Source organism: Polistes fuscatus, unplaced genomic scaffold, assembly GCF_010416935.1.
Source record: "Polistes fuscatus isolate 324 unplaced genomic scaffold, CU_Pfus_HIC Scaffold21, whole genome shotgun sequence".
Classification (NCBI taxonomy): domain Eukaryota; kingdom Metazoa; phylum Arthropoda; class Insecta; order Hymenoptera; family Vespidae; genus Polistes; species Polistes fuscatus.
In genome coordinates this window covers 142,117-157,024 of record NW_025113098.1, presented here as the reverse complement: position 1 = coordinate 157,024, position 14,908 = coordinate 142,117, and positions in this window count along the sequence as shown.

Genomic DNA, 14,908 nt, shown 5'->3' with positions numbered 1-14,908 from the left:
ATAATTACCAATAATCTTTACAATGTTATATCGTGTCTGCGCGGATATGAATTAATGATATACGCGATTCGAAGGTGAAACTTGTAACAAAGCAAATTATTTTGAGTCATCGTTAATTGTCTATAAATAAAACACACATATATGTGTGTATATATAAGTTAAATATATCGATTGTCTTCCTAAATATTATGATCTCACAAAAACAATTTCGATAATTTCAAATTAACATATTTGTCCCCCCCTCTTCCCCTCCCACTCCTTCTCTCTCGATCTTTCCTTTTTTTTCTTTCCTTCGTTCTCGTCATCGTTCACACCTTTCTTCTCCCACCTGGTATTACTATTCTTATTATTACGATTATCATAATGTTTCATCGCAACGCTATTAAAAAATAAATATCTATCGGTCGAAGAATAAATATGCGAGTATTTGATCGAATCCGATTGGTATTCTGATTGGTCGAATGACCGGCCGGCATTAATTGGCCATTACCGTTGGATGGGTGGGTGGTCTATCCATTTATCTATCTAATTCTATCTTATTAATCTATCTCTATCTGTCTATATCCTAGTAAGTAGACGAGTACGAATAAAAAAAGTCAAATTTCAATTGGATGGGTAGAAGCAGAATAATTAAACACGACGAGAAATAATCCTTCTTTCTTTCTTTCTTTCGTTGTCTTCGTTAAATGCGTAAGAAGAAGAAGTGGCATGGATTTAATGAAAAGTGTTGAAGTAGTGGTGGATGATGATGGTGTGATGGTGATCATCGGTAAAACTGTGTGCGGTGGTTGTGTCGTCCGTTTATGTTGTGTATTGTGTTCCACAGCGTTGTCACGTGACAGTCGGATGAATTTACGTCAATGGTGACCTCCGCGTTCGCGTATCCGTGCATACCGGGGCCATGCTGCGCGATTCCTTTGCGTTGGATACCGGTCGTTCTCATTCTCTCATTTTCTCTCTCTTTCTCTCTCTCTCTCTCTCGACGTGTAATATATCTTTTTCTTTTTCTTTCATTTTAATTTTTTCTTGAACTTTCGATCGAATTGTCAACCCGTTAACACCGATTCGATATACTTCGTACCATTTTCTTTTTTCACATATTCATCTTTTAATTTAAAAATTTCAATTTTGTTTTTCTATTTAGAAAGTTGTTAGGAAATCTATCTTCTCGATTATTTTCTTTTTTCTTCTTTTTTTTCTATTTTGGTTGAATATTATTATTATTATTATTGTTTTAATGAAGTTCTATACTTTTTCGATTATTTTCTTCTTCTTCTTCTTTTTTTTTCCTATTTGAATATTATTATTATTGTTTTAATGAAGTTCTATAGTTTCTCGATTATTTTTTTCTTCTTATTTTTTTCTATTTCGTTTGAATATTATTATTATTATTATTGTTTTAATGAAGTTCTATAGTTTCTCGATTATTTTTTTCTCCTTTTTTTCATATTTTGTTTGAATATTATTATTATTATTATTGTTTTAATGAAGTTCTATAGTTTCTCGATTATTTTTTTCTTCTATTTTTTCTATTTCGTTTGAATATTATTATTATTATTATTGTTTTAATGAAGTTTTATACTTTCTCGATTATTTTCTTCTTCTTTTTTTTCCTATTTCGTTTGAATATTATTATTATTATTATTATTATTATTATTGTTTTAATGAAGTTCCAATACCTTGTTCCTTTTTCATTTGTTTCTCATCAACGAAATGATATATTTTTTTCTATAAGTATCGAAATATTATCGATGTGATGATTATATTATTTAATTAATGAAAATATTGGAAAGTCGTCGATCGATAGGATAATTGTCGATAGGAATGCGCTCGAGAATTCAGATAAGCAAAGTTAAAAGCCGGTTTTAAGCGGTTAATCGCGGCTAGCAGTTCGATACGAAATCGTTCCCCGTACTGTTTTTTCTCGTTTCTTCTCTTTTTTTTTTTACTTCTTTTAATTCTTTTTTTCTTTTTTCCTTTTTTACCTTTACATCGACGTCACTTTTTTTCGGTTGTATTTATTTTTATTTATAAAATGTAATAGGTAACGTGTGTGCGTTTGAGAGAGAAAAAAATATATAAAAAGAGAGAGAGAGAGAGAGAGAAAAGAAAATATTATTAATTAAACAAATAATTCGTAGTGTTTTTTCTCTTTTTTTTTACTTCTTTTATTTCTTTTCTTTTTACTTTTACATCGACGTCATTTTTTTTCGGTTGTATTTATTTTTATTTATAAAATGTAATAAGTAGCGTGTGTGTGTGAGAGAGAGAGAGAAAGAAAATATGATTAATTAAACAAATAATTCGTTAGACAAATTGGAACGTTGTTTCAAACGTTACCATATTCCCATCAACAGTATTTATCCTGGGAAAGAGAGAGAAAGGAAGAAACACGAAATGGATAGAGGAACATAGAACGTAGAAACGTAGGAACGTAGGAACGTAGGAACGTGCGAAACAACGTAACACTCTCGCAAAAAAGGAATCTGAAGAGAAAAACGTTGAAGGAATGAGAATAGAGTGTATAAAATATATAAAAGATAATTATTTTTTTTTAAACTATTATATTTATACAGGCTAATCGAAAAAATTGGAAATTATTCAAACGAAAAATATGACTTCGATGGATTACTTCATTGATTTACTTTCATTTCGTATTATTTTCGATATATTTTAGCGGGAATTTGTTAATATTTGAATTTAATCGAATCCGATCTCTAAAGAACGTTACGTCAATGCTACGTACACGTGTATGTAAATATGTATGTATATATGTATACACGTGAGTATGTGTGCGTACGGCTCAGTTAAATAAATGCGATACCTTCGAAAGGTTTTACGTGATTGTAAAACATAAATCCGTTTACAATCTTACATCATACTCTAAATAATATACGTTGAAACGAATGCATGTATATATATATATATGTATATACAAATGTATATACTTATCCTTTTACGAATGATAATTATTAATTCTAATATTCGATTTTTTTGATCAATTTTTAATATAAATTATATAAAATATATATATTAAATAAATAAAATAATATAAATTATAATAAAAATAACATAAATTTAATATAAATTAGTGTAAATGTAATATGACATAAATTAAATATAATTTAATATAAATTATATAAAATATATATATTAAATAAATAAAATAATATAAATTAATAAAATAACATAAATTTAATATAAATTAGTGTAAATGAAATATGACGTAAATTAAATATAATTTAATATAAATTACATAAAATATATATATTAAATAAATAAAATAAAATAAATTAAATAAAAATAACATAAATTTAATATAAATTAGTGTAAATGTAATAAGACATTATTGTTAATCATCTTACAATTATTTATTAGTCTTAATTTCAATAAAAAATTACAAATACAAAAAGAACAATTGAACGGTGTGCATACATGGTATTCGAAATAAAATGAGAAGTTCCCGTTTCTAATATTTCTATTTCCTTAAATAATTTCGTTTCATTTTTTCTCTCTTTCTTTTTAACTTCTTCTTTTTTTTTCCTTTTTGTCCCCGAAAAAACACACGAGTCGCGAAGTATGTCACGTGTGAGAAGATTCGTTAGCAGCGTTTGTATGACACCCGCGAAGTTTTTCGTCACACGAACGAAAAATTCTAACTGCTCGTGTGTTGTAACAAACACACACATACACACATACATACACGTATGTAAGTAATGACGCACGAAACTCGAGTTTACAAAATGAAATTGGCCAACGAGTCGTCGGGGTCGTGCGAATTTGGCGATCGTGTTTCTCTTTCCTTTTCTTTTCACTTCTTTTTAATTCCTTTTCTACACTTTTTTTCTATTAATCTTCTCATTCTCTCACATTATTTGTTCCTATTTTCTCCAAAATAAATCATCTTATTCGAAAGATCAATTGATTTTCCTTTTTTTTTTAAACTAACCTCTTTTCCATTTGCAAACTTTCCATTCAATTTTATCAAACTTTCTTTTGAATTATTTCAATTTGATTCATCAGCATACTCTCACACTTTCTCTTTAATTTTTTCCATAAAAAAAAAGAAAAAAAGAATCGTCAGGCACGCGGATCGATTAAGATTTACGATGTTATCGCATTTTTTATATTCAAGGTCAATCGAAGGTCGTGCTACAGATATATTTAGATATATTTTTTCACCTGTTTCAAGGTAGAATATATAAAAGAAAATGCACGTTTATATAATAATAACGAAAAAATATGAATTAGGTTAATTTTCATTAGGGTAATCATCCTGTATAATATTTAAATGAGATAAATTCACTAAAATCATGGATTGATTTGAATACAATCTATCAATAATCGATTGTCATTCGCGTTTAAAAATAAAACCTATATTTTTTCACCTGTTTCAAGGTAGAATATAAAAGAAAATGCACGTTTATATAATAATAACGAAAAATATGGATTAGGTTAATTTTCATCAAGGTAATCATCCTGTATAATATTTAAATGAGATAAATTTACTAAAATCATGGATAGATTGAATACAATCTATCAATAATCGATTGTCATTCGCGTTTAAAAATAAAACCTATATTTTTTCACCTGTTTCAAGGTAGAATATATAAAAGAAAATGCACGTTTATATAATAATAACGAAAAAATATGAATTAGGTTAATTTTCATCAGGGTAATCATCCTGTATAATATTTAAATGAGATAAATTCACTAAAATCATGGATTGATTTGAATACAATCTATCAATAATCGATTGTCATTCGCGTTTAAAAATAAAACCTATATTTTTTCATCTGTTTCAAGGTAGAATATATAAAAGAAAATGCACGTTTATATAATAATAACTAAAAAATATGAATTAGGTTAATTTTCATTAGGGTAATCATCCTGTATAATACTTAAATAGGATAAATTTACTAAAATCATGGATTGATTTGAATACAATCTATCAATAATCGATTGTCATTCGCGTTTAAAAATAAAACCTATATTTTTTCACCTGTTTCAAGGTAGAATATATAAAAGAAAATGCACGTTTATATAATAATAACGAAAAAATATGAATTAGGTTAATTTTCATTAGGGTAATCATCCTGTATAATATTTAAATGAGATAAATTTACTAAAATCATGGATTGATTTGAATACAATCTATCAATAATCGATTGTCATTCGCGTTTAAAAATAAAACCTTGTTAAATAGGAAGGACAAGGACATGGACGATTTAAAAATATCGAGTTTGGTGTTGTAAGCCTCTCGGGAAATGTCAGTTGTGAATAATTTGTCGGATATATCCTTCGTATACAGAAATTCTACGAGGTGAGTATACAGTTTCGTTAACGCGTGCGAAGTCACGAATACAAATTCTTTTTCTCTCTCTTTAATAGTCAATGTGTGTGTGTGTGTGTTGAATAATTTTTGCGTTAGTTATGACGACGACGACGACGACAACGTTGTTCAAAGAATAAAACGTAACATGGTTCATTTCATAAATCAATCCTGTTAGAATTCTTCGTATTCAACGTTTGGAATAATTCAAATATCGAAAGATCATCGCGTTAAGGTATATCATTTACTTTCAAAAATGATTCAACGTGATCATATAAAACCGTGTTGTTACGTGTGTTACCACTCCCACATATGTATATGTATATTCGGATTTATTTCAGAACCAATGTTTTTGCAGATGTGTATCTCTTTTTACGCTCGTGGAATTTATTAAGATTTTCATCGACACAAGTTGTTTTTCTCTTATACAGTATCTTTCTATTTATCTTAATTGATCGATCGATAGAATGAGAAATACAACTAATATTCGTATAGTAATGATTTGAATGATTATTTCATTTATTAATTATTTAAATTAATTAATTATTTTATTTATTAGAATTTTATTATTAATTAATTATTATTTCTTATAATTTTATATTAATTAATATTATTTATTAGAATTGTATTATTAATAATTATTATTTCTATAATTTTATTATTAATTAATTATTATTTATCATAATTTTAGTATTAATAAATTATTATTTAACTTAATTAATTATTAATTATTTTAATTTTATTATTAATTAATTATTATTGAACTTAACAATTGTTATAACTTTATTAGATAACATATTTAAACTGTTTTTGTTTTATACGATTTATATTACATGTTTGTATATATATACATATGATGATGAGTCATAGAAAGAATCGTACTCGTATCCTACTATCAATTTAAAACAATTAATATTAACTTGCAATAAAAATATCTAAATGTTTCTATACGCAGAAACTAATTTAGGATAATAAGTATTTATGGGATCTTATTAAAAATCTTATTAGAATTCTATTAGGTATTGGAATCCAATTAGGTTTCTAAGTAATGTAAAAAAAAAGAAAAAAGAACCGGATATTTTATTCTTATTTTTATAATATCTTATTTATTATCTATCGGGTGTAACGATTAATTCGGTACTTGTTAAATAAATTGAATAATTATTTATTAAGTGATCATACGTTTGTTATAAAAATAAATTCATAATTATTTTTATATTTATATTATTATTAATAAATTTATATTATTATTTTTAATAAATTTAATAATTATTTATTAAGTAATCATACGTTTGTTATTTTTTTATATAATCGTTCATTACTTTCAATAAATTAGATTCATATTTCAGGCATTTGAAAAGATTTCCTTATATCATCTAGTAGAACTAATTCTAATAGTTTGAACTGGAAAAACCTAGAACACTATGTATATATCTGTACATTTACAAGTAGCTCTGCTTTCCTCCTTCGAGATTTTGCAATATTCGTAATGAACAGTCCCATTGCATTCATTAATGGTATATACATGCAACCGTTTAGTAATAAATACTTAGAATTATTCAATTCAACTCGATGACATGTTTTGTGGTACGTATTATGAAATATTTCGATTACTCAAAATATTTCTCATAGGTATGACACACACACACACACACACACACACTTTATATATACATATATAGATATATATACATTATACATTATACATTATACATTATACATTATACATTTTATATATACATTATATATATACATATATACACATTATATATATATACATATATATTATAGTATATAACTCTTGAGAAATGAATTCGATGCTTTCTAAAAATATATTTGACATTTATTTATGTTACCTAATTAAAAAACACAGTAACATAATATATAGCAAATTTATTATAAGTATTATCATAAAAATTAAGTAAATTCAATTAAATTAATTAATAAATACTAGAAACATGTCTATATAATTTATTTATGTATAGAAACATAATAACATTAAATTATAGAGAGATATAAATATGAATATTAAAATACATAATAAAAATTATGTATGTATGTGTATGTGAAGATGAAAAGAAGAATGTGTGTGGAAATTTGTTTAAACAGAAGTATGTTCAATTAAACAAGGACAATACAAAGCTACAATCGAATGATTCTTTTCCAAGAAATCTTCAAATTTTATTATTTATAATTTTTATTATCATTTTATTTGTATAAAGAAACTAATCATGTATCAACTCGTCATATCCTGTATTCCGTTTGTGACGATTCATCGTTAAAGTCTTTCTTCCGGTTTCGATATTATCGTAACATCTTTCAACGTATTCCTCTCTCTCTCTCTATCTCTCTCTTTTTTTTTATTTTTTCATCTTCTTTCTCTCTCTCATTGACGCACTTGCTGACTCGACACAATGAGAGCATTGTTGTGTTGGTAGTTTCAAATAATTTTTATTTCATATATTTTGTTTCGTTTTTACTTAGAATCTTAGATGAGAAGAACCTTAAGATGAGAAAAATCAACGAAAAAAAATAAATAAGAAATGTTTGCTTAATAATTTATACTCCCCTTTCCTTAAACTTCCCTTTTTTTCTTTTTCTTTTTTATTATTTTTTTTTCTTCTTCCTCTTCTTCTTCTTCTTCTTCTTTTTTTTTATACGTAGATGCACGAACAAGAGTATCATTATGTATACCAGTCAAAACTTGTATCTATATCTGTGTTTATGAAAGTATTCACGTCATAAGAAGACGAAGAAAAACCATCTTTGATACGCGTAGGACATATGAACAGATATCAAGTGGGAGAGAGATAGAGATAGAAAGGGAATGAGAGAGAGAGAGAGAGAGAGAGAGGGAGAGTGGGAGAAGGATAAAAGAAGATACGAAATTAACCGGAACGAAAAAAAATGACAAGTTAGACAAGAAGTACCACGAACTAACATAAATTCATGATTTTATTGTTTAAAAATGTTGCTCCTTGTTATAGAATTCTACGTAGAAATCGTATAATTTCTTGGAAATAATGATAAAGATTAGTAATAATAAAAGAATATGATTAAACGACAAAATACAAATATCGTAGCTCTAAGTGACTATAAAATTCAGATTAAGATGTTATACCTACTTTATTCATAGAGATATTAAGCGTGTTTTGTGTGTTACGATTTTTTAATTTATTTTGTTTTGTTTTTTTTTTTTTTTTTAACCATATGTTTATTGCTTTGAACCAATACTACTATACTACTATTATAGAACCATTATACTTTTGTTTATTATTTACTATTTTCTTTTGACTTTATCTACTTACTGTGCGTTACTACTAATATAATGATTAGTTTAATAATAATTACATAATTTTCATTTCCGTTTTGTTTTATCTATACATTACATTGTAATACACTGTAATTAATGACCTTTAGGGAGCCTAGGCTCTAGGGTCAATAAAATATTATTAAATAAATAAATAAATAAATAACATGAAATGTTCTGTATTGCAAAATAATTCTTATAACTGTAAACTGTATAAACTGTATAAAGTAAAACTTTCGTTTTTTTGACGGATATGAAACGTATTATATTATCTCGTTGTAGGTGTCTTATTGCATTGACGTAAAGAAATACGAGGAGTATAATATACGGTATTTAAACGTATCGAGTTTGTGAACTTATGTAAATTATAGTAATAAAAATATATTCATGAAATAGGATTAAATAATCTTGTAGGTTTCGTATTAAACTTAGTCCGTAGAAATAAATGAATCAATTTGAATGTAACTTTTTTAGGTTATTTTGCCACATGATTTGACTCAATTAAAAATAATACAAAGATATATATTTGTTTCAAAATTATACTTCGAATATTACAAAATTTTTCTATCTGTTATTTTATTAAATGAAAATTTTCGATTGAAAATCATCACTTGATGAGAAACATTCAAACAAATGTATTTTAGTTTGAAAAAATTCTAAATATTAGTTGAATATATCAGAGTATTCGATTTATCTTAATTAATTGTTAATTAATTTAAATAAATGTATTTTGTAATCTCGAGAAGCACGGAGTATAAATTTTAACTGCACCATCCTCTTTGAAATTAAACAATATACTGACTCGTTTATTTTCTAAATAAAATTTTTTTTTTATTTAATATTTTATTTTTATTGAATATTGTTTATATGACTTTTCCAACGTCGTGCATGTGTATAAAAGAAAATAATCTACTTAATCAATAAAATTTAAGATTATAACGTTCTAAATTTAGTATTCTTTTAATTTTTATATAATTGTTTAAACAAACAACAAAATGTACATTTGTTTTAACGTTCCTGTGCAGTGATGACTTCAAGGGGATAAAATTTTCATCGAAAATAATATCAAATCAAAATTATTTAACATTCAAAGTATATTAATAAGTATGTAATGTTTATATATGTTTAAACAAATTGAAATACAAAGAGAGAGTGCATTAGATTATTAAAATAATTGTTTATTAATCGATAGCAGTGTCTATTGTTGTCTAAAAGCTCGAAGTATATGATTTATGTACCATCCTCTTCGAAATTCATCGTTGAACTGGGTCATTGTCCTCTGTTAAAGTTCTTTTGTTGAATATATTGTTTATATGATTTTCCAAAGGTTGTGCATGTGTATAAAAGAAAATAATCTACTTAATCAATAAAATTTAAGATTATAACATTTCTCAATTTAGTATTCTTTTAATTTTATATAATTGTTTAAACAAACAACAAAATGTACATTTGTTTTAACGTTCCTGTGCAGTGATGGCTTCAAGGGGATACAATTGTCATCGAAAATAATATCAAATTAAAATTATTTAATATTCAAAGTATATTAATTAGTATGTAATGTTTATATATGTTTAAACAAATTGAAATATAAAGAGAGAATGCATTAGATTATTAAAATAATTGTTAATTAGTCGATAGAAGTGTCTATTGTTGTCTAAAAGCTCGAAGTATATGATTTATGTACCATCACCTTTGAAATTCATCGTTGAACTGGGCCATTGTCCTCTGTTAAAATTCTTTTGTTGAATATTGTTTATATGATTTTCCAAAGGTTGTGCATGTGTATAAAAGAAAATAATCTACTTAATCAATAAAATTTAAGATTATAACATTTCTCAATTTAGTATTCTTTTAATTTTTATATAATTGTTTAAACAAACAACAAAATGTACATTTGTTTTAACGTTCCTGTGCAGTGATGACTTCAAGGATAAAGTTTTCATCGAAAATAATATCAAATCAAAATTATTAACATTCAAAGTATATTAATAAGCATGTAATGTTTATATGTTTAAACAAATTGAAATAAAAGAGAGTGCATTAGATTATTAAAATAATTGTTTATTAATCGATAGAAGTGTCTTTTATTGTCTAAAAGCTTGAAGTATATGATTTATGTACCATCACCTTCGAAATTCACCGTTGAACTGGGTCATTGTCCTCTGTTAAAATTCTTTGTTGAATATTGTTTATATGATTTTCCAAAGGTTGTGCATGTGTATAAAGAAAATAATCTACTTAATCAATAAAATTTAAGATTATAACATTTCTCAATTTAGTATTCTTTTAATTTTTATATAATTGTTTAAAACAAACAACAAAATGTACATTTGTTTTAACGTTCCTGTGCAGTGATGGCTTCAAGGGGATACAATTGTCATCGAAAATATATCAAATTAAAATTATTTAATATTCAAAGTATATTAATTAGTATGTAATGTTTATATGTTTAAACAAATTGAAATATAAAGAGAGAATGCATTAGATTATTAATAATTGTTAATTAGTCGATAGAAGTGTCTTTTATTGTCTAAAAGCTCGAAGTATATGATTTATGTACCATCACCTTTGAAATTCATCGTTGAACTGGGCCATTGTTCTCTGTTAAAATTCTTTTGTTGAATATTGTTTATGATTTTCCAAACGTTGTGCATGTGTATAAAAGAAAATAATCTACTTAATCAATAAAATTTAAGATTATAACATTTCTCAATTAGTCTTCTTTTAATTTTTTAATATTGTTTAAACAAACAACAAAATGTACATTTGTTTTAACGTTCCTGTGCACTGATGACTTCAAGGGATAAAATTTTCATCGAAAATAATATCAATCAAAATTATTTAATATTCAAAGTATATTAATAAGTATGTAATGTTTATATAAGTTTAAACAAATTGTTTAAACAATTAAACTTTCATAGAAAACAACGGAGCCAATCTGAAGGTAAATTTCGAGGAAAACGGTACACAGAACATATATTCCGTGCTTTTTAACACTAAACCTAGGACGCAGGGTCAAATGACCACGCCTTGTAATTTGTAAATTTGTTTGTGGTGTTTCTATTAAATTTAAGATTAAAATGTTATGTTAATTGATTTTTCCATTGATACTATCAAAAAATAAATGCCACAGAGGCAACTAAATTCCATTATAAATAATAACTAAAGAGTAAATATATATCTGTAGATCAAAATTATGATTAGATTTACAGTTTTTTTTTTATAACAAATCACAGCTAATATTTTATCTGTTTAAATATTTTAAAAGATATTTTTTACTTATGTTACTTATATAAAAAAGAGATTAAAATAAAAGTGTATACTTTTTCAAACGAAAAGGAAAAAAAACAAAAAAGTAAAGATATGTACTTATGTAATTTTTACAAAATTCAGTAAAAACCCATAAAATGTACATTATTCATTTATAAATAAAACAAAGTATATTGTTCACTATTCGATTGGTTAAAATCTCATTCTATTAGGTCGAGTCGTAAGTAACATCCGTTTCTTTATCAAATATTTATTTAGCTCTCATTAAATACAAAAATGACATTAATTTATTTCGTATTCACCACCGTTATCTATAACCTTCTCTTATCTTCTTGGCAGTTTATAAATTCCTTCCTTGTAAAATGTGGTTGGTTTGGCTGGAAGAAGTTTTCGACAGCCTGCGTGATTTGCTGTTTAGAATTGAAGTTTTTCCATTGAAAAAATTTGGTAGGGAACAGAAATGGTGGTAGTCTGTCGTGACAAGATCCGGGAGTAAGAAGCTTGTGGTAAAACAGATCATCCAAGCTCAAGAATTTGTCCTTGAGTCACCTTTGCTGTATGTGATCGCGCATTGACGTGCAGAAGGATGACATTTTGCGATTGACGATTCCCTAATTTCTCCAGGTAGCAAATAACAGTTGATTGCGAGTATTCAACCTTTCTGCTATATATCGTCGATTGACGTGGATTTGCTCAAACTACCTTTAAAAGGTTGTCGTTGAAGTTGGAAGGACGTCCCGACTTCGGTTTGTCTTTTAAAATCAATCTCAAGAACGGAATTTTACGAATAAAGCAATTTCTAACTGCCCGATCAGTTATCAATCTGATATTTTTTTTATCAACTCTGCATATTTTTCGGCTGTCGCCTTAACACTATTGCCTTGTTTCAATTTCCAAAGCAGCATGACGAATATGTACTTTTTGGCTCTCCATGTCAGAGGAAAGAAGCAGTTTTTTTAACGTGTATCATACAAAGTTGTTGACGAAAGATTAACGGAAACCTCGTATAACTAATGAAATCAAAAACTCGTTGTATTGGTAAATTGTAGCGGGTAAATTCGAATAATAGATTCTACATAGCTGGTCGGAAGTTACTTATGACTCGACCTAATAATTAGATATAGTATATATAATTATGAAAGTATAAATTATTAAAAATAATTATAATAATAATTATAATTTTATATATTAATAATTAGTATATAATAATTACTATACTATAAACCTTTTACGATAACGGATATATATATTTAATATAGTATAAAGGTTTATAATATAATAATATTATTATATAATAATAATATATGATAAAAAAAAATTATAATAATAATTATTATAATTATATATATTTATATTATTTTATTTATTATATACTATATCTCTATATAACTATAATTATATATATAAATACGATTTCGTTCTTATTAGAATAATTTCTTTTTGAAATTATTTTTTTCTAGCTTCGACATTCGACGATCAAATCTACAACACACTTCATTCCATAGAATCACGAAGTTGCTATCATCTTGTGTGTTACGTAATAGGTAAGTAATTATACATATACATATATATATATATATATATGCACACGTACCTTTACGTGCACGTTCAGTTCCGGTCGGAATTTATCCGGTTAATTTTTTTATATGTATCCAACTCATTCTTATTCCTATCATCGTGATGATTGTCATCATCTAAGATAAAATTCGTAATAGTTCAATATAATATATATATATATATATATTTATTCCAATATTTCTATGACTCATTGTATATAATACATATTATTTAAATATATTCAAATGTTGATAATATAATAAAAGATTGAGAAAGATGATATAAACGTAAATTTGGCGAATAATTAAATAATTAAAAATAATGTCACTCGCGATACGTTTCTTTTTTTAGAATCACTTGAATTTCTTTTGGAACAAAATCGTTGATACGCAATCGATCAAACGCGATGAATCATCATTGATTGATATACCAATGAATAACAAGTTTATAGAATGAATTTATACGAGGAAGCCTTCGATGATACACGGCTGTTCGTTCGAACAAAATTCCATGAGCAATTGATGTGAGTAATTCCTTCTTTCGTTTATTTTAAATGTTTCTCTCCGTATTCGCGTAACACGTGAAAATGATACAGACGAAACGCACCTGTACAACCTTATTCTTGAACATTCCGTTATTATCGTAAAAGGTTCTTTCCAAATTCATTTCGATGCAATATTTTATACTTGCATCGTATTTTAATATTTAAATAATATTTATTAAATATATATTTTCAATACATTTCATTTGGAAAATAAAATTCATTGAATTCATTTTATTATTTATAATAATAATAATAATAATAATAATAATGCAATATTTTATACTTGCATTGCATTTTAATATTTAAATAATATATATTAATATATTTTCAATACATTTCATTTGGAAAATAATATTCATTGAATATATTATTATTTATAATAATAATAATAATAATAATGCAATGTTTTATACGTGCATTGCATTTTAATATAAATTAATATAATTAAATATATATTTTCAATACATCATTGGAAAATAAAATTGAATAGATGATTATTATAATAATAAAATATAATAATGCAATATTTTACACTTGCATTGCATTTTAATATTTAAATAATATTAAATATATATTTCAATACATCATTTAAAAAAATACAATTCATTGAATTCATTTATTATTTATAATAATAATAATAATGCAATATTTTATACTTGCATTGTATTAATATTTAAATAATATGTATTAAATATATTTCAATACATCATTTAGAAAATAAAATTCATTGAATATATTGTTATTTATAATAATAATAATAATATAATAAAATAATAATGCAATATTTTACACTTGCATTGCATTTAATATTTAAATAATTTATATTAAATATATATTTTCAATACATCATTTAAAAAATACATTCATTGAATTCATTTTATTATTTATAATAATA